The 27,421-nt window shown below is 40.0% G+C and overlaps 1 long non-coding RNA gene across 2 annotated transcripts in view; it reads left to right on the forward strand.

Moving 5' to 3' along the window:
- The window catches only part of LOC308190371, a 32,935-nt gene extending 20,957 nt beyond the window's left edge, over nt 1-11,978 (forward strand). The window contains exons 3-6 of one of the 2 annotated variants that reach the window (XR_013947131.1): nt 4,129-4,286; nt 5,130-5,488; nt 8,108-8,376; nt 11,254-11,978. This is a non-coding gene — a long non-coding RNA (uncharacterized lncRNA). Of the gene's footprint in view, nt 1-4,128; nt 4,287-5,129; nt 5,489-8,107; nt 11,228-11,253 lie in introns of those variants that run through there. The other variant, XR_013947132.1, reaches the window with a different exon arrangement.
- The last annotated feature ends 15,443 nt before the right edge of the window (nt 11,979-27,421 follow it).

Consider the following 27,421-nt stretch of genomic DNA (forward strand, 5'->3'; position numbering starts at 1 on the left):
GGCACAGAGAAAAATAAGAGATGATAAGGAATGTTTGCTTCCACATGCCACAAATAAAGACCAGATGCACAAATACAAAGAGAAAGGTAGGTTGTAATGAAAGCTGCCTTCTCACAGGCCTTGATGCATGCACAGATGTTCAGATCTCTTTTGCAAGTATCTTTAGGAGCTAAGAAAAATAACTGAATTTAAGTCATTTAAGCTACATCTACCTAAGAGAGCAGTGTGTTTCAAAAAGAGAAAATGTGTAAGTTAGAAGAGTTGGTGACAAGGATGTGATGTACATATCCAGTTTAAAGGTTTTAATGAAAACTAGATATAGTCTGATCCTGCCTGTTCACCACCCATTAGCAGTTGGAGTGTATTAGGTACCTTCCTGCAGTATTTTTTCTAGTTTATTTGCATAAAAAAGAAAACCAGCCTGCATGTTCCAAGACTATTCCACAGTCTGAGGACAGTAGGGAAATTCACAAACATGCTCCTGATCTAAACAAAAACAATAGGGTACATATGTACATTTATAGTGTCCACCCAGCTGTATCTTTAGGGCAATCACATCTGGGAGGCTGCATTCGCAACCTTCTCCAACTGCAAAGTAAGACACCATTATTAAGCTATTATAACCCACTAGCTACTATATTTCTTTGGCTGCAATTTTATTGAAGCCCATAAAACAGAATCATATCTTCCTTTCTGCTAAGGGCCTTATTCAGCACCTGCTGAACTCTGTGAAAATCTTTTTGGTGACTTCAAGCAATCGTAGAATAGCCTCCAGGAAAACTGTTCACTCATTTGCTTTGAGCTGGATTTTTAAGTGACTTTCATTGTAATTCATGAGTGCTGTTTTGTCTTAGAACCACTGTAGGACCTATTTTATATTGGCAGGAGCAAACGTTCCTTCTGCTGAGAAGACAGGAGATGGTGCAGAGCCAACTACGGTTTCTGTAGTTCCAGCGCTTTTCCAACGCCTTCCAACACCAACACTTTGACAGCTGCTGCTGCTGCATCTGACCTTATGCACAGTATCTGTTATTACATCTACTGCACTCTGCAGTAACATCTTTTTTCACTTTTCCCATGACTAGGTGTGTTTTGTATTGTACTTTTTTTCCTCTAGCCTAATTCTAGCAACAGTCTAATTTCATAGCCAATAGAAATATAACTTAAGTTTAAGAATCAAATATTCACTTGTGTGAATCCCACAGTTACTCTGTATTTCATGTTGGTCTGCCTAATGCTTTTCTTCCCTCAGTGTCCATAGTTTTGCACCGCTATGTCGTGAGGCACGTAACACAATAAAGTACTGCCAGCAAAAGCCACATTGCTGTCCATGGAATACATCCCTGTTCACTCAGCATTTTCTCTGCTGCAATGGGCATGGTTCATATCCTCTAACTGAAAAACACGTCCCTGGAGGAAAGTGCCTGCAGATCACAAAAATACAGTCAAACAAAAATGATGCATTCATCGTTTTTAATGTTTAATAGAATTCCATGATGACTCCCAACCCACATACCAGGAACTTCTAACTTATATGATACTGGGCAATAGAGAGAATTAGTTAAACAAATGTTCCTTTTTGTTTAGCAAAGCAATCCCTGTATGTTCCAACACTGAGCTTTTTTTATTGTTGCAGATTAAGTTTGTTTGAAGAAAAACTGGCAGACAATTTTGTGATGAAATAATTGTCAGAAACTGTTGATGCGTCAAAGTAGAAAAGTACCACTCATTACTTTTAAAGGACAAGGTTTCCTGGTCAAACTCAGATGGAAGACAGATGTTCACTGACCTTAAAAGATTTTCAGGCAGCCATATGGGAGTAAGAATCCGACCATGATGTTCTTGCTTTACTTAGTTCATCCCATGGATCTGAACCTCATGCTCTCACATACCCTGCAGGTTTTCTGCTCTCTGGACTATTAAGTCACCATCCCTTACATTGTTTCCAAGTGGATACATACTTATCTATGTGAAGTGGATTATCCCCAGTAGGAATGACTGAGAGAAACAGAGATTTACTCAACAGCCTGGTTTAGGCATTTGCCTAAGACCTACCACTCTAGTGATAGATAAGACTAGATAAGTCTAGTCGAATGTCTGTTTCAGAAAGGTAAATACATCAAGTTAAATGTAGACAGAAAAAAAAAAAAAGAAAAAAAAAAGAGAAGCTCAAATTCTTTGGCATATTCAGACAGACCAGAGCCTTCAAAAGATATTTTGATCTCTAGTGTGCCTGTTCCTGAGATATTACTTATTATGGGATAGATAGGTCTGTCTTGTTTTACTAAAAACTTTGAAATGCCATAATGCAATTTCAAAGTATTATATGCATGCACCCCCTAGAAAAAAAAAATGAAATGGGGAAATGAAAAAAATGAAATGGGGAAATGGGAAATGAAAAAGATTTTTTCACGGAGACCTTGCTTAACTGAAGTCTTTTGTAACACAGGAGTGGGAGAATCAGCAGTGTCTTGCACTTATATGGTCCTTTGAGATCTCATGTTCCTTTAAAATAGTTGATAAATTCATCTTTGTCACATTCCTTTGAGGTAGGGAGGTAATATTATCCTCATTTTAAAGATGAGAAAAATGCGGTATGAAGGTAATAAGTTCTCAATATCAAATAAAAAGTCATTGGCAGAACTGCAAAGAGAACCTAAATATATAGCTTTCAGTCTTAACTATGATATTACCCTTTTCCATAAAGTGTTCTTCTTCCTAAAAGTATCACAGTCTGCATTGAAAGAGAAAGATACTCTTTCACCTGATACTGCTGAGGCTTCTCCTTTTCTCCTGTTCCATGAGATCAGTTCAAGTACTGTTTATAAAACAAGGAAGAATCACCCAGATCACTCAGTCCTCAGTGTTTCAAACATATCCTCTAATCACAGGAGTTCGAATTGCTTTGGCCTTGGATCTCTTTTCCTAATGTTGAAGAGAAACTCTACTGTATACTGGAGGAATTAGGGTTTTATATACAGAAAAAAAAAATCATTAGAGCCATCACGCTTCAAAAAATTATTTCAATGAATCAGTTTATTTTTTCAATTGAAAACACATTTTGCTGAGAAATTTCTAACCATTTGACTTTCAGGATAAGTTAAAAACCTATACTTTAATCCTGAATTCCTTCCTGAGGCATATTTCATTCTCTCGGGGATTTGATCTGCCAAATTAAAAAATTGGGAGTAGCATTAGAAATAACAATGGTTTATCATGGAAGTGGTTTATCTTAGGAAAGCAATTTTATTCACAGTGAAAAATCCCCCAGGAACTTCGTTTTGACTGCAGTGACATCTACTGGTACTTAGAAATTTTTCTGAAAATGAAGTAAAAGCAAATGTGAAAATTGTGCTATATATGAGACCTGGCAGCCTGAAGGTTTGTTGTTTTGTTGTTGTTGTTGTTGTTTGTTGTTTGTGTTTTTTTTTCTAAGTATGGGAGCAGAAAAAAAAAGCAGATATTCTGGAGTTCAAACATGTATCATCCCAAAGACTGCAGCCTCTCTCATGTGTTTTGATGTAAGAATAAATGGTTCAAGAGAAGAGAGTAAAACAAGAAGAAAACATCACCTGAGACACAGAGAGTGCATTCTTGCTTACTTTCTATTCCAGAGTGAATATAAAGAAGGGAAAAGACTACACTGGAGGGATGTATTCAAGAATGCAGGAGGGTCTTCTGGAATTAGGGAAGCAGCAGTGCTGGCAGAGGGAGCAGTAGGCTGATGCCTGAAGCTGTCAGACATTCCCCCCTCTGCAGCATTGAGACGAAACACCAACACAGTGAGGCTAACAGGGTAGTAACCTAAGAAACTGAAACCCTGCACGGTTCACCATGCAGCATCCAAAACCCCATCTCCTGTTCACTGTGCATGGTGCACAGTCAACTATTGACCCCTTTCAGAAAACTGGGTCCTCAACAGCACTGGGGATGTCTATGTCCTCCTGCTCTTTGCTACCAGTCCTTGTCCTTTACCTTTTGAGTAGTGGTGGGTGCTTGAGCAGTTGTAAAGAGAGTCCAATGCTGCTACCTGGCTTTAGATGAAAGATATGAACACTGGAGATGAAAAATTGTTGAAAGAAACGGCAGAAAAAATGACACTGTTAAACATTTGTTTATATTTTCTAGCTGGTTGGTTTACTGCCTCTGGCCTCTGAGATCTGTAAGAGAATAAATGAATTGCCCTGACATCCCTGCCCAGCCAGATCCTGGACGAAGAATGAAAGGCTTCCTTGTACCATGCTGTTGTGTTCAGGACATTGGATCAGACTGTCCTGTGAAATGAGGTAGCGCAACAAACACAAGTTTGGACATTAGGAAAACCTTCCTGGTGTCTGTACTTCATCAGTCTACCAAAGAGGATGGTGAGAGCAACCCTCTTGCAGCAGAAGCACAAGAAAACAGTTAAACAAAAGGCACCCATAAAAAAATCACCAGCACAATTTAACCATTCAGTGAGAAGACCATTGGAAGTAACTGACAAGTTCTAATAATTGACAATTAATTGACAAGTTCTTGCACTATTACCATCTACAAGATGGTAATAGTGCTATTTGCATCTTCTGTGTAGCATTTAGAGATTTAGATAAGAAAACACTATATAGGAGCTAAGGATTTTTATAAAATACACAGATAGTCTTTTCCATTGTAAATTCTCTCCATTCGTGATTCATTCAAATTAGATTTCTCTCTAAATTCTAAGCATGTAAGATATGTTACACATATGAAACACCACAAAACATAGCTTTGGAGCTATGCACTGTATAGTAATACGTGTTACTTATACACTAGGATCCCCCCATTTTCTTTCTGTAGAAAACAGAAAATCTTGTATACTCGATTGTAAGCACTCAATTTGCTAATGTGCACAAAGGAAATGTGCTAATGTGCACAGAGGAAAAAGTATGTTAAAATGTTTCCTTTTATTAACAGTGCAGAATAACGGCATATGAGTATTCTGAAAATCATTACTGAATATATTCAGATACAAAATCCTTGCCAGGTCTTTCTGAAAAACATGAGAAGTGTTTCAAGAAACACTGTCCAGTGACAATAATTTACTGTTAGTCTAAGTCAGAAAGCTGCATCGTATAATGCATTAAATTATTCTGTTCCTCTCTGCCTTTCAGTTAAAATCAAGAAGATGTACTCTAATAAGAACAGTGGGCCATTTCTCTGGACTTTGCAACCTTCCACATTATGCATGAATCTATCCTGCAGCCATTTGGAGAAGCACTGGGAGCAAATGAATTATGAGTCATGGGAAGAATAAAAGACATGTCACAAATATTGAAATTAAATGCAAAAGAAAATGACAAATACTGGAAATGTGAGCTGCCTAACAAGCGACAGATAGTAAAACACGGCAAATGCTGGAAATGGCAAGTAATACAAGAAGACAAGTACTGGGAAGAAAACACGGTAAAATAAAAGAATGAAAACATGTACAGAACTAATGGTATCATTGATCCTAAGGAATTTTGAAAAGGTAAGACAAAAATACTGAAACAAACAGTGCTCTGGGGAAGATGCTAAATTAAGGCACACTGCAAAATAAGAGACCAAAAGTTTTACTTAGAAGCTTGATCGGAAGCACCAGAATTGTCATTGATGGACTCTCTGATGCTGTCCATTGTTTTTTATGTAACTTCAGTATACTCTTTTCTACTCTAATCTATTTCTTTCCTGGCATTTATATCTACATGTGCATACCAGTCTGAGTTTGTGGAAGCTTTTTATGATCTTTGGCCATTATTTTAAAGGTGATCATCCAGACTTTGATTTACACCTTGAGTAGTCTTAGTGACTTGCAGAAACTACACTTGTTAAGCAAGGAAGAAATTTCTCCAAGTTCATTTATTGATTCTAAAGTAAAAAGAAAGAAGAGAGCATGAAAGTAAAGATGAGAGATCACAGTCTCAGCTGACATATATAAGTGTAGTTAGATAGACCTCTGATTTATATTAATTAGGAAACTTGATGTTCTGTCACTGTGATACTACTTCTGAGAATGACAACTCCTAACAGGACAAGGTCTAGAGAGAAAACAGATTTATAATTAAGATTATTTTTGCAACTAACCTAAGGCAACTTCCTGAGGCATCTGCTCTAAGTCACACTTTACTGGAGACTCTGCATGCACTGACTTAACAGGGAACCAAGAAAGATACAGCAATACTTAAAAGGCAGAGAAGTAAATATACCAACACTTTTATGAAAAAGTTCACTAGAATGAAACTATTAGATGAACGTAAGAATACTGGAAATCTTCAGAAAGAGGTAGAAATGAATTTTCCCGACTCTTATGGTCATACCTGATTTCAGTACAAGTAATAATGGGATTAAAGTGAGACTTCCATATTAGATAAAAGTTGGCAGCATTGTACATCCCAGTTGATTTTAGAGGTTATAAATGAAACATTCTAATAACAGGGACTTTCCATCATAATGCTGCATACATGCATCTGAGTAGCTTTATAGAGGTATAAAAATTAAAAAAAAAATGTATACATGTGATGGCACAAGACCTGGGACTGGAAATCCAGACCTTTCCTCAATTGTATTAAAGATCTTCTTACATTGTTGTTTCATATTTGCAAGGGATCTTCACTTGAAGACCATCAAGTGAAGTAATCATCCAAAATGATATAGATAAGAATTAACCCATAAGCATAGCTTATCAAGAACTATACCTCTTTGCCCCTTTTTACTTTGTTTTACGTCAAGTTTTAGTGCCTGCTTGATATGATTTGTCAGTTGAAATATGGTATTTCAGGATAATTACCTTGCCATCTTTTCTGGGACTTCTTTTTTTAAAAATATCTGATTGGAGAGCAGAGGGATTAATATAAGATATAAAATGTTTCAAGTTAACAACAACTTTTAAATTAAAAAAAAATGTTTTTCAAACATCAAGTCACACTCTTTCCATGGAGAAATATCACGACTGATTCCATATAACTGGCCAAGAGTTCAATGAAATTTATGAGCCTTTTTAAAACAGAAGAGTGAATAATATACTCTACTAAATATACTTTATGCAAAATATACTTTAATATTTTTAACAAGACACTACAGCAAGAGTAAGGACAGGAAGAAATGAAGAGATTAATGTACAAAGGGTATAACTAATTTAACAGATGCAAGATTGCTTTCAGAGCGTAAACAACAGGGCAAAAATAGTACATAAATTAGCGGCTATTTCTGACATAAAACATAGGTTCTGTTTAAAAGTGGCATTGGTTGAAAATGTGTTTCTCCATACATTAGAGAGGACAGAAGGCATTATGTCATACATCATCAAAGTAACAGATAAATTGAAAGATTTGCTCTTCCCTGTATCACCAGGTATTATTATTATGCACCCACTTAGAACACTTACAGGTCCAAACACTTGACGTAAACACAGTCCTTGGCAGCAGTTTACATTTTACCCGTAGGCTACAAGGAACAGCAGTTAGACACCTGTATCTCTGCTAAGTGAGATTAACTGAAGTATTATTTGACACAACTCTCAAGACAAGAGAAACACGAAAATTATCAAAATTAAAAAAGAAAGGCAACTACAAAGAAGAAGATTACAATGATAGCTGATTTTCCTAATATTTATAGATTTTTTTTGGAATACAATGAATTTCAGTAATATAATTGCTTCCTGAATGAACAAGACACCAAGAAAAATTTACTTGTATGTCATGCCATTACAGTCAGGGACTATAATATCATGATCCATCAGATATAATAGCTCAAAAAAATTTTTTTTTTTAATTCTGTCTCTGTGAAACTAGTGCATTCAGAGACATTATCTTTACCAATACAGAAATACAGCTATATAGAAAATAATTATCTAAAATTACTTAAGAAATGCATATAACTCCTAATTGCAGTAGTTTAAACCCTGTTTGAGCTGTTTTAAGCAGCCAGGTATTGTGAGATACAATTCGTCAATACTTAAAAACTAAAATCACAAGGGCTTTTGTCCCCAGAAATAATAATGAAACATGGGCTTAACTGAACAGAATGATTTCCAAGGTTGAGCATTTAAAAGTTTGCATACGGATGAGTCATAGAATATTAACACTCACACCAAGCTTTTTGTTATATGCAGAATTTTCACAGCCAGATTGATGCACATGGGACTACCTATTTACACTCAGAGTTGTGTGATTTGTTTATAAAAACAGAAACAAACAAGGCTTCAGTCATGGCTGTGTACTGTCTGCAACTTCCCTGCAGCACGGGTTTTTGAAAATATATGCAGAAAAGGAAAATGAGAATATTTAAAATGAGCTGGAATATACACATCTGAGAAGTTGCCGCAGCATAGTATGAACTTCCTTCTGAATAGCAACACTGATTATCTATTTCAATGACAAGGTAAGAAAAGAGAATATGAAAAAAAAAAAAAGGAGTAAATACCTATTATATTTTAAACTCAAAGAGAAGGTTTCTGTGCTATTTCATGCCACCAATACTTTATGTATCACTACAAATGGTAATAAAACCAAAGATGATACTATTGTCTTCCACACAAATCATAATAAAACCAGAACATCCCAGGCCCCTAGTATCTCCCTGTGGACAAATCCACATACACAATGCTAACCAAGCCAAGGATGGCGTGTCAAGACAAAAGCATTTTTACTTCAGTGTTCCACTCTGTAGTGCTGGAAACCACAAATTTCTAAGTTCATAGTACTATGCCTTTTATCCAAGGATTTTGATGTGCTTTACAAACTTTAATTAAGCTTCACAGCATGCCTACCAGTCAGGCAGAACTTATACCATTTTCAGAGAAAGCATGGCATGGCCTTCATTCCTTACACCTCTGCTCTGATCACACACGGCATTTTCTCCACTGTGATATATTGTGGAAACACACATAATAGCAGAGCAAAAGGCCCCAGTGTGCCCATCTTCTATTACCATAACTTTTTTTGATTTCTTACTTTTTTGATAATACCTTACATAAACTGTGGTTTGTTTGGTTTTTTTTGGTTGTTGTTGTTGTTGTTTTTTTCTCTGCAGCTGAATTCATACTTGTATACCTAATCTGAGCTTATGAGTAAGACACACATTTTTATTATTATTATTTAATTAGAAAGAGTTATATTTTAGGTTGCACTTTCTCCTAGAATCAACTATAGAAAATATATGCAGGAAAAACACAACTGAGACAATATGGATTTGTAAATGAATTGCTGCAGGAGTTGTGCTATTCAAAGTAATTACTCGCTACAGGACAGTGGTGTTTTCATAAACTGAAAGGCTGTAAATTGTACACAGATTGCCTGTTGAGCTGGGCGCTACACAAAGACATGGTGTTGGGTGTCCAGCCAGTGTGCAAAAGCACAACAAGGGTCACAGCTCCTCACAGCCTCCATCTTCCATCTCAAACACTATGTCTTGACAGGTGGAAACTGAGATGCTCAGCCCTGTTTGTTAGCTTGAGAAGCCTGGAAAGACCTATTAAGATAAAGGATGCTGTGTTTGCAAACATGCTGTCTAGTCGTGTTAATGCCAGGTTAGGCAGCAGCATGCCCTGTTGTCTCTTCAGCAATCATTTCAGCTCACAGCAGGGCAACCTGAGCTAGCACAGCCAAAAATCAACCTCTGCTTGCCCTTCCTCTTGTTCACTTGGACTGAAAACTTTTCAGAGCATAAATCCTCTTTTCTACAAGTTAGTGTGCATATAGAACAATACAACTGCATTTTCTTTTGTGACATCTAAACACCTCAATAAGAAACAGAGCACTGTATTAATAAGTTCATTAATAACCTCCTTCAGAGCGTGTCTTGGGGTTTATGCTTCATTTAAATATAGTCTATAGGACATACTGAGGAAGTGAGAGGGATATATTTATTAGCTTTTGTTTAATGTAGTTGCAGTTTTAGTGATCTTGTAATACATCTGACCAAAACACACTTTCAGCTGGAAAAGGGGGAGTTGGATACAAGCCTTTTGAACTGAAGTTTGATATTGTATCTACAAATGAGAAAAATACATTTACAAAATAATTAAAAACAAACTTGGATTTAAACCAAAGCAAGAACTTTGGAATGTACATTAAATCATGAAAGTGTATGTGACCAGATCTCCTAAGGCATCTATGATTCAGAGCAACAAGTATAAAAGGTGGCTGAAATGTAGCATATGCAGTACAGTCAACTAAACATAAAAGAATTTACTGTACAGTATTAAAACTCTGTAATAAATTTTAGTATCTGGAATATTAAGGAGGAGATTGTCATGACTGGTATTAGAACGCTGTGATGGGAATTATCATGCAAAACTTAAACTATAAAGCCCAAGAAAAAGATATTTGTAGTAAAGAGGTCAAAGTATTTCACAAAAAGATTGAGACACTATAAACATGCACATGAGGCAGCAATGTGCTGCTAAGAAGGCTAATAATATTCTTGGCTGCATGAGGCAAAGTATCACCAGCAGGCCGAGAGACGTGATCCTTCCCCTCTGCTCAGCATTGGTAAGGATGCACCTGGAGTAGTAGGTCCAGTTCTGGGCCCCCCAGTGCAAGAGAGACCTGGACATACTGGAGAGTCCAATGAAGGGCCACCAAGGTGATGAAGGCACTGGAGCATCACTCCTATGAAGAGAGGCTGAGAGAGCTGGGACTGTTTAGCCAGGGGTGGCACCAGGTGGCCTCCAAAGGTCCCTGACAGCCTCAGCCACCCTGGGATTCTCTGATTCTGTGAAATGTTGATAGAAGTTAGCCATAAGGATTTTTAGCTTACGTGTAGGTATTGCTTTATCTTTGAAGAAAGCATATGAATGCAAGTTTGTGTCCCTGTGTTTGTATGTCTGCATTATTTTTCCCTTTCTGATTATACAATAAAATGTCATAAAACAGCCATGTAAAAATGCTGATTATAATGTAACCCAAAAATTTTATGATCAGTAACTTTAAGCTATAATTACTAAGGTTCACTTTTTTATCTGTAAAGCTAGAAATACCTGTCCATCACACATATTTTTTTCTAGTAGGATATATTTGGCCTCATTAAAATGTAGCAATCTCTATGAAATATACATTGCTAGCAAAGGAAGGGATCTATCCATGAACCTGTATTGATAAATCTTGGTACTTACAAAATTTACTTTAACACGGAGCTCATGGCCATCACAAAACCTCCCCACAGCCTTCCTCCCTCGTGGGTACACTCGCACGGTAATTCAGGATGGTTCTCCATCAGAAGTGTCACTTTGGGTCATGCAGTTTTGCTCACTGGCAGGAACTGGCTCCAGCGTGAGATGGCCGCAGTGAGACACTGCTTAACTGGGAGCGTCGCTGCAGCAGGGGCCATTGATGGGCTGGGTCTTGCCCCGTGCAAGGTAAGCATCTCCCAGCCCTGCCACTTTGCCGCAGCAGCCAAACCCTGCCAGGCTAGAAGCATGCCCTGTCTTCCCCTCCTGACAGGTTCATCACAGGGATATTGACTGCTTGCTCAGCTGCTTTGTTAATGCATAAGCATGAGCTCACAGGCTTGCTGCACAGCTGTGCCAGAAAAGTGGAGCGTGGTGCAGGGATCTGAGCTCCCTGCTGCACTAAAATTGGCCCAGCACGGCTCCTGCATCAGCACAGGGCCCCAGTGCTTCGGCCTTTTTCCTCTGCTGATGCAGGGAGCAGGGAGGCTGACACTGGAAGTGAGAGATGTGGCATTATCTCCTTTATCCATAAGGGAGGAAAATAAAGGAAAGAAGGAAGGGAGGGACACTGGGGAAAAGAAAAAAAAAAGAGGAAAGAAGGAAGGGAGGAACACTGGGGAAAAAAAGGAAAGACGGAAGGGAGGGATGCAGGGAGGAAAGGGAGGGGGAGGGAGAGAGAAGGAGGGAAGGAGGGAAGGAGGGAAGGAGGGAAGGAAGGAAGGAAGGAAGGAAGGAAGGAAGGAAGGAAGGAAGGAAGGAAGGAAGGAAGGAAGGAAGGAAGGAAGGAAGGAAGGAAGGAAGGAAGGAAGGAAGGAAGGAAGGAAGGAAGGAAGGAAGGAAGAAGGAAAGAAAGAAAGAGGAAAGAAAGAAAGAAAGAAAGAAAGAAAGAAAGAAAGAAAGAAAGAAAGAAAGAAAGAAAGAGAAAGAAAGAAAGAAAGAAAGAAAGAAAGAAAAGAAAGAAAGAAAGACTTTTTCCAATCTTTCAGTTCTTAAATTTCATGCAACGAATATTTTCTGTTTATAGGTATTGTGTGTTATATAACATGGTTTGCCAAAATATTACTTTCTATACACATATCCACATTATTTTAAAATCCTTCTGCCTGCAAACAGAAAAATTAAGCTGAGGGCTTACAGGCCACAGGATCTGAACTGAAAATCCATGTCTTGCAGTTTCTAGGTATACACTATTTACCAGCTTAGCCTCTGCACAAATTCAATTGACCCTCCTGAGACAGTTTGGCTGCTGGAGAGATAATAAGAAATCATTAATATTTTTTATAATCTGCAAAATTTTATAATATTTAAGAACATGCTGTCATGGCAATAACTGCTCATGTGAGAGCAGCTCCTAAAAATACTCCTGAATTCATTATAGGATTAGCATATACGTGATCCCTTAAAGAACCATTTCATAAAGTAGCACTTTTGAGGGCCTGGTGCCAATTCATTAAAGTTTTTGGTGCTATAAAATCGCTGGAAGAAAGTCTGTGTTATGACTAGAGGCATTTCCTTTGCGCTAAAGAGGGATCTAACTCGTTGACATGTTAAAACTCTCTTTGCACCCCTGGAAAATCTGATACTTCATAAAATGATGTAGTATGGGCAATGCCCACACACTGCAATTTTTTTGTCAACAACAGGAAACTTTCACTTATTTCTATTAACAGCATCCTGAAAATCAGGTCAGGCTTGTGGTTTCCAAAATGGCAGATTCATCATTTAACTCAAAATACCACTTATTCACAATATTCAGGGAGTTCTGCTGTTTTATTGCAGGGCAAAGAAAAAAATTAGAGATTTCATTTAAAAATTGGACTCCAAAGGGGTATTATGATGTTCACCTGGAGCAGCATTATATAATTCAAATGTGATTTTTTATATGCATATATAGTTTCAAAGCAAGAAATATAACCCCATAATAAATCATTCTGAGTGCTTCAGTTGTAAAAAGTTGCTTGCCTGAGCATTGTGTCAGTAGCTTAGTTATGTTCTTCTGGCTGACAGATGTGGAATAGTGTGCAAAGCTAAGACACTGTCACCGTAAGCTTACTCAGCACTTTCCTGGTTGCATTAAAAGTAGAGCTGTCAAAAAGTATCTTGAGACAAATGCTTATTAATAAGAATTATCAGATCTTGCTGGTTCATGGTGAGTCTCGTTTTCATTTTGTAGAAGGGCAGTGATTAATGAAAATTCTGCATGTGGGATATGATTAGGGAAGAGAAGCCCAGCTTTTCCAATAAAAGCAAGATCTGTCCATACGAGTGACATCAAGGCTGAGCTGTGACTCACCAGCCAGAGAGGGAAGAGTGAGGGATGAAAAAGAAGTGGCTCATCTGTTGGAAACGAATTGCCGGAAATCAGTGCTCCAGGACTGGATCTGTCATCTACATGATGTATGAGCCTTCAGAGGCAGAGGCAGATGTCTGCCGAAGATATCCACAAACAGCTATTCTAAATTAGTTTGATGGTAGAAAAGCACAACAATTCAGCATTTCCGGACTGCCTAATCACAGTCCACCCATGTGATGATCCTTGGGCAATATCTTCATTGTGTGTCTGCTTTGTTCATCCTGGGTAAAATGGTTTGGAGCAGAAAAGGTCCTGCCAATTCCATACCTACTTATGGGAAGACTGCTGTAAGACAACTACAGTGGTTATACAGTCCTATATGTCTATAGGACTCTCATTACATGGGTGAAGTACACAGCCACACACACTCGTTCTCTGCTGCAAGGCTCAGATCCACCTGAGTTTCAAGGGGTCCTCATTTGACTTCTAATTTTAAAGCACTCCTCTTTTCCAGGCATCTGGAGAGGCAGAAGAACATTGATTTTTACCATGTTTCTCATCAGGAAGACTCGTCCTTCAAGAGATGTGTTTCATGAAACCGCCACAGTACTTAACACCTTTCCCTCAGCGGCTGTTCTTCTTTTGCTGTTCTGCCAGTAAGAAGTAAGATGGAAAATGCAGGAAAAAGAAATTAAAAAGAAAAAAAAAAAGAAAAAAAAAGTTCTCACTCTTCATGGTATGTCTTCTTTAGCAAAGGCAGCTCAAGCTTTCTCGTACAAGCTTTGGCACTAAGGGGAGGAGAAGGACAGAGCTAAATAAGGTTCCCAGGAGCCTGAGCTATGCTGAGAGAACAAATTGTACTGACAGGTGACTGCTCCTCAAGACTTCATGCATTTTCTGAAGAGGCCATAAAAATCATAGAATCATAAAATTTCAGAATCATAGAATATGTTAAGTTGGAAGGTACCCACAAGGACCACTGGGTCAAACTTCTGGCTCCACACAGGACCACCCAAAAATCAGACCATGTCTGAGAGCGTTGTCCAAACACTTCTTGAGCTCCAGCAGCTTGGTGCCATGACCACTGCCCTGGGGAGCCTGTCCCAGTGCCCGACCACCCTCTGGGTGCAGAACCTTTCTCTAACCCCCAGCCTGACCCTCCCCTGTCCCAGCCCCATGCCGTTCCCTCGGGTCCTGTCGCTGTCCCCAGAGAGCAGAGCTCAGCGCCTGCCCCTCCGCTCCCCTCGTGAGGGAGCTGCAGGCCGCCATGAGGCCTCCCCTCGGCCTGCTCTGCTCTGGGCTGAACAAACCAAGTGAGACACCTGACTGAGAAAAACGTTTTTTTGTCTCAAATGTCTTCACCCTTTGTAGCCCATGATTCTCCGCATCATACCTAAATGTCTCTGTCTTTCAAGCACTTGCTCCCTGGGTGTGCAGGGTTCCACCTGCATAAGTACACTGAAGGACACCTCTTCAATCCCTTTCTTGCCCACTTGAGCTCTCTGTACTGGTCTGAAGTTAAGGAATATAGAATATGACCCAAATAATTTAAAAGGTGTATCTTCTACCTGTGTGCTTTGGTTTTCCTTTCATGAACAAATACAAAGTAGATACTATGCCAGGATTTAAAAAAAAAAAAAAAGTATTTATTTTTAAATTTCTTTTCACATTTTAAAGTACAAATACAGTTATTAATAAATATCTATGGGAAATAATGTTCTAAGATAATAATTTTGTCCATCTGCTCCTCAAAAATTCATGCGTTCTTCTCTATCACTGTAAAATGTCCATGAAAACTTAAATCTGCAACAGCTCTGTGAAAAGTAAAATATTGTAGGATCTCTTAAAATGTGTTTGTGTGTAAGAGGGGTAATCACTAAATATATAATGGTAAGTAAAAACATCTAACGATAAACTTGTAATACATATGGCACTTTAAATTAGATTTCCTGTATTTTAAAGGGATTCTATGAAAAATAGGAAATGCAGATCACAACATATGATTATGTTTGTCCTGTGAGTACTTGAGGAACATGCAGAAGAAAATATGCCCAAGAGTGTTTTAATAAAGCTTATTATTTATACAGCTGTTTGAAAAGATGTGTAATGCTGGTCATCTGCAATGTCACATTCACGTTCTCAGTAATATTAAACCACAGCTAACCAAGTTTTTTCAAATATAAATCTGAATGGCAATAGTGACATCGAGTGGTGATCATTGTTAACTGCCACAGTGTATTGCCATGAAAACTCTGCTGATGCCTTCCGTGCTATGACAATCATAGTCCGGTGAAGTTCCCACTGACTGGAAAAGAAGACACACAATGATAGTACCAGTTGTATAGACTTCAAATAGAATCATAGAATCATAGGAAGGTTTGAGTTGGAAGGTACCTTTAAGACCATCTAATTCCAACCCCCCTCCCACCAGACCAGGTTGCCCAAAGCCCCATCCAGCCTGGCCTTGAGCACCTCCAGGGATGGGGCATCCACAGCTTCTCTGGGCAACCTCTGCCAACACCTCACCACCCTCACAGTAATCTTTTTTTCCTTATATCTAATCTAAATACACTCTTACAGTTTAAAGCCATTACCCCTTGTCCTGTCACTACACTCCCTGATAAAGACTCCATCTCCAGCTTTCTTGTAGGCCCTCTCTAGGTAGTGGAAGGGGTACTGTCCCCCCGAGCCTTCTCTTCTCCTGAACAATCAATCATATCATCATAGAATCATAGAATACCTTAAGTTGGAAGGGACCTTAAAGGTCATCTAGTTCCAATGCCCCTGCTATGGGCAGGGACACCACCCACTAGAACAGGTTGCCCAGGGCCTCATCCAAGCTGGTCTTGAACACTTCCAGGGATGGGGCACCCACAACTTCCCTGGGAAACCTTCTCTGGGCAACAATCACAACTCCCTCAGCCTGTCTTCACAGGAGAGACGCTCCAGCCCTTTGATCATCCTTGTGGCCCAACTCTGGACACACCCTAAGTAGGTCCATGTTCTTATGCTGGGAGCCCCAGAGCTGAACACAGTGCTCCAGGTATAGAGTAAACATATGTAGTATAGCATAAAAATAATATAGAATGTTAAATCATAGAGCATTACTTGTACAAGAACTGTAGGGTGAACTCATAATGAATTTTAAGCATGCAGTTTAAATTCACAGTCACACATTTTAAACAGAATCATAGAATCACAGAATGGTTTGGGTTGGAGGGGACCTTAAAGCTCATCCAGTTCCAACCCCCCTGCCATAGGCCAGGACACTTCCCACTAGAGCAGGTTGCCCAAAGCCCCATCCAGCCTGGCCTTGAACACTACCAGGGAAGGGTTTGTGCTGCACCTGGGTCGGGGCAATCCCAGACACGAGTACAGACTGGGAGAACTCATTGAGAGCAGCCCTGCAAAGAAGGACTTGGCAGTTCAGGTGGATTAAAAAGCCCAACATGAGCCAGCAGTGAGCGCTTGCAGCCCAGAAGGCCAACTGCATCCCGGGCTACATCAACAGAGGAGTGGCCAGCAGGTGGAGGGAGGTGATTGTCCCCCTCTGCTCTGCCCTTGTGAGGCTCCACTTGGAGTGCTGCATCCAGGTCTGGGGCCCCCAGCACAAGAAAGACATGGACCTGTTAGAGCGAGTCCAGAGGGCTACAAAGATGATCAAGGGGCTGGAGCACCTCTTCTACGAAGACAGGCTGAGAGAGCTGGGGCTGTTCAACCTAAAGAAGAGAGGCTCCAGGGTGACCTTATCGCAGCTTTTCAGTACTTAAAGGGGGCTTATAGAAAAGACGGAGAGCAACTTTTTGCTCAGATAATGACAGGACAAGGGGGAATGGTTTTAAACGAAAAGAGGGGAGATTTAAATTAGAGGTTAGGAGGAAATTCTTCACTCAGAGGGTGGTGAGGCACTGGAACAGGTTGCCCAGAGAAGCTGTGAATGCCCCAAACCTGGAAGTGTTCAAGGCCAGGTTGGACAAGGCCCTGGGCAACCTGATCTAGTGGGTGGTGTCCCTGCCTGTGGCAGGGAGGTTGGAACTAGATGATCATTACGGTCCCTTCCAACCCAAGCCATTCTATGATTCTGTGATTAATCATGCACATAAGCACTCACCTGGCTAGAGCCATAAGCTTGGCTTTTTACAAGGCTGAGAAGACGTCACTAGACAGCAGGAGGGTAAAGACCAGTAGTCAGGGATACAATAAACCCCGGTGGTTATTTATGGTTTTTATTGAATCCACATCATTTTCATAATCTGTTCTTTGTTTCGTTCTTCACTCCCCTCCCAATGCCCATAACCACAACATGACAGAACTTCTACTAAAATTCCTCAGCTTCTTCAGTTCTCTATTACTATTTTTATTTCTGCACTTAAAAGTGCCATTTCCTCCTTACTGGCCTTGCTGCTTACATGTTAGTGCTGTAGCCTTAGCTGTGAGAGCAGATACCTTCTCTAAGTGCTCTGGCCATTTCCATCAATAAAGCAATAAATCATCTGGCTTATTTATGGTTTGCAAGACACTGAAACAGAGCTGCTGCAAATGTACCCAAAAGCTTAGAAGCAGGCCTCTACTCAGTGACAATAAAAATACAGTCTCAACCAGTACTCCAAAAATGTTGAATGACCACTTTTTTTCAAAAGACTATAGGTACTCAGGTACTCAGGTACTGAGGAGGCTGACAGTGGTCAAGCAGACACAGCTCATAAAACAGAAAATTGTAGAAGAGCAAGAGTAAGGCTCTGGAAGGAAGAGGTCTATAAATACCTGAAGGGAGGACACAGAGAAGATGGAGCCATGCCCTTTTCAGTGGAGCTCAGAGCCAGGACAAGAGGCAAAGGACAAAAATAGGAACATGAGAGGTTCCATCTAAACATCTGGAAGCACTTCTTCTGTTCTGTGGGTGATGGGAGTACTGGCAAAGATTGCCCAGAGAGGCCGTGGAGCCTCCCTACTTGGAGATCTTCAAAAGCTGCCTGGACATGGTCCTGGGCAAGTAGATCCAGTTGGCCCTGCTTAAGCAGGGGATTGGACCAGATGATCTCCAGAGGTCCCTTCCGACGTCAACCATGCTGTGAATCTGTGAACCAGCTTCTTCAGAATAGTTCCCAGAATGTCAATACTACTGTGTAAATCTCAGTTGTTTTCTTGGCCAGCATCTACAATATTTTATTGATGCTTTTATGCTGAGGATGAAAAGGATTCATATCCTACATATTTCCTCTGGCATTCTGTCTTTGTTTTGTTTATATGTACGCCACAATTTCCACAACATAAATTCTGTCATTTTGAAGGTCATGTTATAAACTAATTTTGAGTTGAGGCTCTTAAAACTCATTCTTTAGAAAACTTCTATAAATTTATTTTCTCAGAAATTTGCTGAGATATGGCCGTACACTAGAGGTTTTTATTTGTTGAAAATATTTACAGAGGTTTTTATTTGTTGAAAATATTTACATAGGAACATACCTGCAGTTTACTGAACCTGACAAAATTTATTTCCCATTAAGGACCACAAGGTGGCACGTGAAGCATGCAATAGAAAGGCTGCAGTAGAAAACTTGTATGCAGTTCTATTGAGATGATGAGCATTACCTGAAAATTCAAACAGCTTAAAAAGCAGTCTAAACTGGGGGGGGGAGGATTGTGTTTTCTTGTCCAAATTCCTTACATTGGAAAAGGAATGAAGTACATGGATCTTTTATCAAAAAGAGGGTCTGTTATTGAAGGAATTTCCATGATCAGTTCAGAAGTTTGTAAATATACCTAAGATAATTCAAACAAAAAGCATCCAGAATGACTGCTGGAAGAAGCTCTGGAGCAAACCTAGATCTTTGAAAAGTTTCTTTCTAATATAAAAGTATATTTGGGCATTCTGACATAGACATTGGGTCTTGTTACCCACAAGGAAAATTCAGAACAATCTGTAAACTTCAGAAAATTTCTTTTCAATTGTAGTGTGGTAAATCTTCATTTTAATGAAAACTCCACTACAAGTTTTGTTTGTTTGTTTGTTTGTTTCTTAACCATAAACTATATTTTAAAACCAGCAAAATGACTTCTGCTTTTATTGTGCTACAGCATGGAAGGTCTGAGCTTATTCACACTGATGTCTCGTTGAGTACAGTGAAAAACCTTTCACTTATGCATGTCTGAATTCAGCTGATTCAGCAGAAATCTTCTGGATGACTTAAAGCTGTGAGGGTGTTAACTATTAGGAGCCATTGTTGGGGTGCCTTCTTTTCATATATTTCATCCAAGATGACAACACCACATTTGGCCACTGTCAATTAAGAGTGTATTATGTTGACATGTCTAGTTTTCTCAATTGTACTCCAGAGAAAGACCTTTATTTGCAAATCATTTCAAATGCATGCCCAAACTGAAAAAAAAAAATGTCTTTCTGCCCCATCCAAACTACCATCCCAGCCTGTCTGCCATATGTCCCTGTATGATGGTCAGCTCTGGTAACTCCAGGTCTGTTGGATCCCTGTGGGCATTCCACACGCTGGCCAAGTGTCAGCTGGTGGAAGACCCCTACACAAGATCCCCACATGCCCTGGTCAGGGGACTCGGCAAAGGGTCATGCACATTCCTAAACTTTCAGGCAATTTGAACTTGTAGAACAGGAGTTTGGTACTCTGTGTATGGGGACTGACAAATGGGGTCCCAAGTTAATATCTGCTTTATATATGTGCTGTTCATGAATATATTCCCTCTTCATTTTTGTTGTTAAGATCTTTTCCTTGAATTTAACCTCTCCCATACTGTTATATTTATGATGAAAATATGCCTTACATATTCCCAGATGATACATGCTAATTAAGTATACAAACAGGAAAAGAGGGCCATGTGTTTATGCCTGAAAACCAAGGAAATGATTAATACAGTTGATTCACTTTGCCTTACTATAAATTCCTCCGCATAATGGTACATAGGTATCATTTCTAAAAGCCATAGACCTTCAGTAGAATAGTCATCAGGAATCACCTGCTCTTAAATGAACGAGAACGAACTGCACCTACTAACAAGATGACTAAGGCTTGGATTATCAGGGAATGCTGGGGAATGTTGTAGTCAACAAACATCAGAGACTTTATGTCTCAAGGCAAGGCAAGGCAAGGAGGAGAAGAGAAAATGAGAAAAGAAAAAAAATGAGGAGGAGGAGAGGAGAGGAGAGGAGAGGAGAGGAGAGGAGAGGAGAGGAGAGGAGAGGAGAGGAGAGGAGAGGAGAGGAGAGGAGAGGAGAGGAGAGGAGAGGAGAGGAGAGGAGAGGAGAGGAGAGGAGAGGAGAGGAGAGGAGAGGAGAGGAGAGGAGAGGAGAGGAGAGGAGAGGAGAGGAGAGGAGAGGAGAGGAGAGGAGAGGAGAGGAGAGGAGAGGAGAGGAGAGGAGAGGAGAGGAGAGGAGAGGAGAGGAGAGGAGAGGAGAGGAGAGGAGAGGAGAGGAGAGGAGAGGAGAGGAGAGGAGAGGAGAGGAGAGGAGAGGAGAGGAGAGGAGAGGAGAGGAGAGGAGAGGAGAGGAGAGGAGAGGAGAGGAGAGGAGAGGAGAGGAGAGGAGAGGAGAGGAGAGGAGAGGTGTTAGCATTACCATTAGTTTTATATAAGTAAAATAACAATTCATTAAGTGAAAAAGGACATATTGGAAATGGTTCAGAATCGTAGAACTTGGACAACATTTGAACGTGCTCAAAGCCTGAAGAGTTTCAAACCTGGAGCTAGGAATGGGGGTGGATGCTTCTATTAAGAATTCGGTCTTGTACAGCACTAAACATGCTCAATTCTAATTTTAGGTACTGATAAGCTGCATCTTAATTTGATTTCAAGGTGCACAGGTTCATTGTCAAATAAACATGACAATTTTTTACCCTTATTGAAGGGCCAACACAGAATGCGAAGAAAGTAAATGCAAATGTTTAATATTTTCAGCCCTTACTTCACCACCTTGTTCTACGCACCCACTTGATTTACTTCTCCAGTCTTGCAGTAAAGTAATGAATGTTATCCTTGATGATTCTGTCATGACTGACAGCTTGACAGCTATTTGGAGAGAACTGTAGCTTCCCAAGTGGCAGGACAGAGCTCCAACAGATTATGTACTTCTGGAAACTGTAATTACCGACCTGGGAGATTTTTGGCACTCTAGACAGTGTTTTGCATCAAGTTTCCAGCACTTGTGTAATAGTTTGGATTTTAAAAGAGAGAAAAGGAGGAAAAAAGACAAAAATTTTGTTCCAAGGAACTGCTGAAAGTAAATTTTCCAGTTTGCTATTGGCTTATATCATTATTAATTTTTTAGCCACCTTTTGTGTGAAACATCAAGAACACTGGCATTTGAGACTGAAAATCATAATAAAGGTTAAAACCCAGAGGCAGAGGGGCAGAAGTTGAAGCATCTGAGGCTATACACCACCTAAGTAACGATCATAGCATGATCCTGAATGTAGGAGACCAGATTAGCATAGATTACTTGTGTTAGTAAATTCAGAGGTGTCAAGGAATGCTCCCAGGCACTCAGACTGCTGCCAGAAGATTGATCTGTTACAATAATCCCTTATGGCTCACAAGAAATACCATTGTCCTAAGCAATCCCCATGCTTCAGGTGTAAAGAGCCAGGAACTGTTCTTACCAGACCTTTTTGGTGCAGGTTCTCTGTTTTGGATGGGTGAAAGTCATCCCACACGAGCTGGCCTTGGTGTTAAGGAATGGTCCAGGGCATGTTCCATTTATTACCATGGGTGCAGTTATGAGGAGACCTGGGCTCCATTTGGCCTCGGAGAATCCAACACAGCACATGCTGAAAAGGCTACAGAGAAGGAATTACCACAGTGTTACTGTGTCAAAGCAGAATACATCAAATCTTCCCCTCTTTCCCTTCCTGCTTCTCTACCAAGCTTTTGTCTCTGCATCATTTCCACACAGAAGGCTTCACTGGGTTCATGCAGAGCAGGTGGCTAGGAAGAGGGCTGGCATCATAAAACTGGACAGATCCCACAAGCAACAGGAGAAAAAGGAAATCTAGGTGATAATAGCAAAATAAACAAATCAGCAAAATGATTCAAGAGTGGGGTGCCTTTTTCAAACTAATAGTGCTGAAAAGAAATATCATTTATCTTCAAGACAGCTCCTGAGTTTATCCTGACATTATACCTGGGACTTGTCATCACCATGTGGGCACCGTCGCTGCTGAAGCACAGCATGGAAATAATGGATGACTCAGAAGTATTGTTCTCCCAAGGGCTCCCTCCCTCCAAATTGCTAGAAAAACTCAGAGCAGCTCTGCCCCTTTGCTCAGTCAGCTAGGTAGTATCGACATGTTGCAATAGCTGGGTACATGTACTTTCATGCAGATCTTTTCATGTAAAATCGTGTAAACAATCACTTAAAACAATATGCAATAGCTTCCAAAAGAATTCAGATGTTCTGCCGTTCAGGCACAGCCCAGCTTATGTCTGGCACGTGCTAGCAAGGAGGAGTGAAGGCTGGTCTGAAACCACACAAGTGATTGCAAAAGGTATGGGTTTCCATGGTGCTCCCCTGTTGTGGTGCTCATTAACCAGGGATCTGTGCATGTGTGCCACTATATTGCCAGGGTGACAGCAGGCAAAGAGATCCCAGCCAGAAGCTGAACACACCACATTTTGTTTCGGAAGATATCAGGACTGGAAACAATTTCTCATTGATAAGAACAAGCACAGTTGAAGAAGTCAATATCAAACTCCTTTATTCTTCGTATGTGGATAATACAAAATATTCATACATACTTTGAAGAGAAAATATTCCTTAAACAAACCTATTACAAAACAAATACACATTCTCTTTTCATTTAAAAGCTTGTTAAATAAGCATTCTATTTTCATTTAAAAGCTTGTAAACACCACAGAAAGCAAGGACAAAGATGCTGCTATTACTGAATGAAAACACATTTTCTAAAACATAATCCTTTATTCAACTCTAAATATACATATAAAATTCAGGATCTGTGAGTAGTTAAGAGAAAAATAGCATCTGTTCTTCAAATGTTTCAGAATATTTAATAGGTAATGAGGTCTGTCATGCTTAAGTCCAATAGTCAAAATATAGTAAAGTTCTATGAGAGATATAACAGCGAAATACAGAAGTCCATGTTCTAACTACTGCCACACTTCTCTGTTACTTCATATACTCATCTAAATAGTTTTATCTAAGTGATACAGATTAGTGTACTTAAGATTAGCATTTTCCTGTCCTCAGGTGAGTCATATGCAATAAATCATGATAATGGATATTAAATGTTACATGTTCACAGAAAATTGCATTAGTGACCCGAGTAAGCGTTCAATTATCTTCATATGACATAGCCATTTCTGCTATATGATTTTAATCATTTACCATTTACTTTTTTTTTTACTACCTTGCTAAAAATACAGCAGCTTGCTATACAATCCTCCCCAGACTTTGTGGGCCAGATAACAATTCCATTTTCCTGGGCCTGCCATTTTAAATCCTGCCGTAAAATCCTACTTGCAAAAACCCTGCCACTTAAATCCTGCCATTATCCTATTTGCAAAGTACCTGTAAATACCACCAAAAAAAAGGTAGTCATTAAAAAACAAAAACAACAACAACAACAAAAAAAGGAAGGTCAATACTTCTTAAATTCGTGACAGAGAATTACGTTTATTACAACACTGATCACGGTATAAGGAAAATTACAATAAAAATACCCTTTTTGTTCTGGACCTGCACTTATCTCACTACGTGGAAATTCCCATGTGAAGAAGCGAGACAGACCAAAGACTTCTTCAGAATGCAAATGATCAATGGGAATTCTCACAAATAATCAGCAAGTTAAAAACTCAAAGAAGAAACCAAGAGGCAGCTGCTTCTTTGCTCCACGGCCTAAATACTCTATAATTTAGAAACAGTATTTAACAAAAGCTTCAGTTTTATCAAAAACCTGATCTACCCTGAGAAGCCCACGTGAAGAGGTATCCTATCTATAGCCACAGTGAAGGATTTTGAAACTTCTCTTTTAGTACCACGGAGTACCTTTTTATTATTATGTCCATTAGATAACAAGCAATGGGAAAGGCACAGCTTGCTGCACCAGGTCATTTATCACCTGACACAATGAGACAGATGGTGGATTACGAATTACATCACCTCCTCATTCAAATGTGGCAGCAGCACTGTCAGAAACAGTGCAGACTTAATTAGGCTAAAAAAAAAAAAAAGGGTTACTGCATAAATAACGTATTAAAAGGTTATTATCACATATACTAGCAGTTGTTTTTATTAGCAGTTGTTTTATTATTTATGCATCTTCCCTATTGCCAACTGCACGTTTTCAAATCACAGTTTAATGGGCTTGTGTTTGCCAAGGGCCTCTGCAATAACGAGCAAAGGTGTTGTGACAGCCAGCCCCAGGAACAGGAATAAAGCACCAACCTACTTTTCCTCCCCGGTCCCATGCTCAGGACCTAAATCCTGACCTCTTTTATCCTGGGGTTGTTCAGACAGAAACAATCAAAATTTACCCCGAATGTTTACTTGCTTGCTGCTCTAGAACTTCCTACAGATTTAAATACTTCACATGGTTCCAATGTACTGGGGTAGAAAATACCAGTGCTTAGAGAGAGATGTGGTCAAGCTTCTTCTAGTGAGCACTGCATCCCACTAACATTCGATGGGAATATGCAAATTGGACTGGCACAAGCAGCTTCAACACGCATTACCTCCAGAAGTCCAGTCCCATCACGCTTTTCTTCTCTAAGACCACGTGCTGGGTAAGTCCATTGCACACTCGTCACTGGTGGGAGTTGTATGTCCTGCACGAGCAAAGTCTGAGGTGCTGCTATGGTTGCATAAGCAGATATGTGGAGGTTTACATGACAATGCTTATTTTCTCAATCTTCAGCATATTCAAAGAGGAGAAGTCAACTGGAGTCCAACAAGCAGTTACTGATTATCCTTAAATCTGCTGAAGATTTTTCCTGGTGGTCACTTGGCATTTATTGCAAAAAGGGACTCCGATTACATTTAGAGATACCAAAGGGATTTAAACTAAAAATCAGTAGCACAGGAAACAAACAAAAAAAAAAAGGTTTAAAATTTTTTACATGTGATAAACTGCTGAAACAAGTTAGGTCTCGTATTGATTGAGAAAAACAACTATAAAGGTATTTCTCAACAGTGGTTAAAACTGAGTGATTAAAAGGAAAATCAACTGCATGTATTGTGACTGAGCGTAATGAAAGTCTTTCAGGCACAAGGCCATGAACCGATTTATGGTTGGAAACAGAAAGTCAACAGGTATTGTTACACAGCTTTCCTGTAAGCCATTACAACATAGATTTAAAGACAATTGCACTGTTAATCTAAAAATCAGGACACCACAGACAAAACTTCAATTGATACACGATGTATTTGAGTTTTACAACCATTAACAGTTTCAGCAGAATTTCAAATGAATGACTTAAAGATATTTTTTGGAATTACTTTGTATTTTAGCTGCAATTTATGTCACTTCACTTGAACGATGAAAATTTAAGCCAGTTATGATGTCATTTAAGTTATCTGACAAAATGAATCTAAATTTACTAAAGGAAAAAGAAGGGGGTTTCCAGAAGCAGCGATATTTTACTCTGATTTTTCCCTTGGTAGCCAGCCTCTTGTTTTGGAAACTCCGAGTCACCAGTTTATCTTCTTCAAACTTCTGTTTTAGAGTGTCAACAAAACAGGCAGCTCACCACAGTGCCACAGTCACAGAACGTGAATCACAGGATTCCTCTTCCCCTTCCACCCTTACTGGCAAGTTTGTCTTCAAGCTCTGACAAAATTCCCAAGGACCTGTAGAAAGCAGCAACTAGCTACTTACTCCCGTTACTCATCCTGTTTTCATACGGTATCTTAAAAGTTTTAGTATAGTGATAATCATAATCCCTTAATGGGAAATACCACAAGTATGGATTACAGAGGTGTTTTGTAGCACATGCTCATTGTGTATGTCCATTGCATGTTATTTTCTTAAGGAAACAAAATCTCTTATATAACAAAGCCAAGATAGGATGACAAATAGAACTACTGACATGGTAAATACAGAAAGGCATATATTTATATTAGTGTCTAAAATCTCTGTATTGCAAACATTGCATTGAAATTATACTTCTGCATAATCATCTAGTGTGCCTGAAGGATACAGACCAAATGAAAGCTGAAAACAGGACACTCCAGGACTTGCTTTATTTGCTTTTTGGCACAGGCTGCCCAGAGAAGCTGTGGATTCCCATCCCTGGATGTGTTCAAGGCCAGGCTAGATGGGGCTTTGGGCAACCTGGCCTGGAGGGAGGTGTCCCTGCCCATGGCAGGGGGTTGGAAATAGGGGACCTTTAAGGTCCCTTCCAACCCAAGCTGTTCTGTGATTCTCTATGGGCTCTAGGGCTAAACAGAGAACTGAAAAATAATTGTCATGCCTCCAGCCGCACGCTGTGACGTATCACCCAATATCACAGCCTGAAAACTTGGCTTCTTTCCCTCATTCTCTGCTCCCTACCCACTACGGGGCGAGAAGAGGGAAGGTGAAAGCCGCCAACAGCCCAAGGTCCATACACGTTAAGGCAAGGGATCGTCTCTGTTCGCCTCCGCTCACCCTGTTTGGAAGGGTGGCTGTGAAACTGCCTCTCCTTTGTGGAAAGCCACAGACTTCTAATTCCGAAATAAATCACTTTTAACGAAAAACGTGACTCGGTGCCGGGCCGTGCAGCACCTTCCCACTAACCCTCACGTCGGGTTACCTCAAACCCATCGGCTGAGCAGGCAGCTCGGGCCGCGCGGGCAGGGCCGGCGATCGCCTTCTGGAAATGTCGGCAATGCCTCTCCTTGTATCGCCGCTGTCGCGATAAAACCCCGCGGGACAGCCGCGGAGGGGCCTGACCGCTGTCCCTGGGGAAGCCGCTCCTCGGCCGGTCCGGGGGCTGGCGGGGAG

Source organism: Anser brachyrhynchus, assembly GCF_964034855.1.
Source record: "Anser brachyrhynchus genome assembly, chromosome: 2".
Lineage (NCBI taxonomy): Eukaryota > Metazoa > Chordata > Aves > Anseriformes > Anatidae > Anser > Anser brachyrhynchus.